Source organism: Onychostruthus taczanowskii, unplaced genomic scaffold, assembly GCF_017590055.1.
Source record: "Onychostruthus taczanowskii isolate IOZ18803 unplaced genomic scaffold, ASM1759005v1 scaffold22, whole genome shotgun sequence".
Taxonomy (NCBI): Eukaryota; Metazoa; Chordata; class Aves; order Passeriformes; family Passeridae; genus Onychostruthus; species Onychostruthus taczanowskii.
In genome coordinates this window covers 11,686,504-11,688,362 of record NW_024499462.1, presented here as the reverse complement: position 1 = coordinate 11,688,362, position 1,859 = coordinate 11,686,504, and the positions used below count along the sequence as shown (strand labels likewise).

General features: G+C 61.2%; 1 protein-coding gene across 2 annotated transcripts in view; it reads left to right on the top strand.

Moving 5' to 3' along the window:
* Positions 1-936: 936 nt before the first annotated feature.
* KAT6B (lysine acetyltransferase 6B) overlaps positions 937-1,859 on the top strand; it is a 107,618-nt gene continuing 106,695 nt past the window's right edge. Inside the window, exon 1 of one of the 2 annotated variants that reach the window (XM_041404717.1) lies at positions 937-997. The gene's annotated coding sequence lies outside the window, so the exon portion shown is untranslated. The remainder of the gene's footprint in view (positions 998-1,859) is intronic. The other variant, XM_041404716.1, reaches the window with a different exon arrangement.

Sequence of the window (1,859 nt, the reverse complement as noted above, 5' to 3'; positions counted from 1 at the left end):
CCCCCGGGAGGCGCCGCTGCCCAATTCCCCGCAGCCGCCTTCCCGCCCAGGGGACGCGCCGCCCCCCAAACTTTATCGCCTTTCCCCCTTTCTCTCTCTCTTTTTTTTTTCCCCCGAGCGCGGCTCAGGGCCCCCGGGAGGCGCCGCTGCCCAATTCCCCGCAGCCGCCTTCCCGCCCAGGGGACGCGCCGCCCCCCAAACTTTATCGCCTTTCCCCCTTTCTCTCTCTCTTTTTTTTTTTTTTTTTTTTTTTTTTTTCTTTATTGAGGGAGAAAAGGTGGGGGGAGCTCAATTTCCCACTTGCCAACAGCAGATAAAAAAGTGGGGAGGGACCTCTTCTGTCACAGCCTATGTAGATTAACCTTTCAATTAGCTGTTATCAGGTCCTGTGTCTTAGCACCAGTCCTCGCAATCTGCGTCCGCCCGCACCGGGGAGGCTGGAGGTCTGGGGTGGGTTTCTGTTTTAATTTCTAAATTAATGATAATTGCTCGCGTGGCTCCCCTCCCCCGCCGAGAGCTGAACGCGTGTGTCTGATCTGCCCGTCCACCTTTTAGTATTTTGGAGTGAGAAGAGGAGCCCCGCGGAGGAGGAGGAGGGGAGACAAGGTATTCTCTCCGTATTCATCTTCTTTTTTCGCCTCTCGCGGAGGGGCTTAGGGAAGGTAACTGGTGCAATCAATCCGCTGGCTGGGGATTCCCTCCACCCCCTCCCCGGCTCGTCTGGCTCTCCTGGCTGGGTCTCTTCAGTGTGTATGTGTTTGGGGAAGGGGGTGGGGGGAGGCTGTGTTGTTGTTGTGTTCCTGGCTCTGCTTGCAGCCAGGAGAGAGAGCGAGCGGGCGAGCGAGAGACAGAGCGGAGAGAGCGAGCGAGCGAGAGAGAGAGAGGAGCCGCGATCGCGTTTCAGGGGCAGCACATTCCGCAGGAACCGCTGCTGCAGAAACACACACGGGCAGAGAAAGGAGGTCATTGCGAGCAAAGGGGGGAACCTGCATCGGAGGTTAGATTCCCAGGAGTTTATGCGGGGGATAATAGGGAGCATGCGATGGGGTTTGTTTTGCATTGGGTGACAGGCTGCAATTTGCCATAATAACCCCCTTTCCCTCCCCTCTCCCAGCGCAGGGGGCTTGTCACTAGGCTGGGTACTTTTTTTCCTTTAGCATCGGAGGCTGCTGCACGTGTTTGCAGGCACTCGCGCTGGGTAAATGCAATGCAACGCGCTGCGTTTTGCAGGGGAGGGGGAGCAGCGGCAGGGGGTGATGGCTGGGCTGGATGGGGTGGGGAGAGGGGGAACGGAGCGGCGGAGGGAAGCAGGGGATGGCTGAGGTTTTTGTGTTGCATGTTCCCACCCTGTCTTTCTGAGGCGGCAATTGTTCCTTCGCAGACGGGGTGACAGAGAAGTCCCTGTGCTTCGCATGGCGAAACTTGCAGGGACCTGCATGTGCCTGCAGAGCTGGGAGTCATTGTCGTCGTCCCCGTTCCCACTCCCTCCTCCCTCCCCCGGCGGTGCGGGGTGTGTGTGCGCGATAAGCGGCTGCCAGTGCCAGGCACCTTGGGAGGCTGATGCTGGGAGCGTGCTGCTCCATCTCGCCCGCCCGGGCGAGTGCCAGGCTCTGAGGCACGCGCGTGACGCTCAATATTTAAGGCGGCTCATTAGTGTGTGTCGCGCGCCCGCCCGCCCTGCCGAGCTGGTTCAGGCGCCCGCCGCCGGTGCCTCGGCAGCGCTCGCGCTCCCGAACAAACTTCGGGAGCGAGCGGGTGGGGCGGCGGCGGGGGGGTGGGGAGGCCGGGGGTGGGGGCTGGCGGACGGGCGGCAGCGGCAGCCAACAGAAGGGCGGGATTGCGAGAAGTCCCGCCCCCGC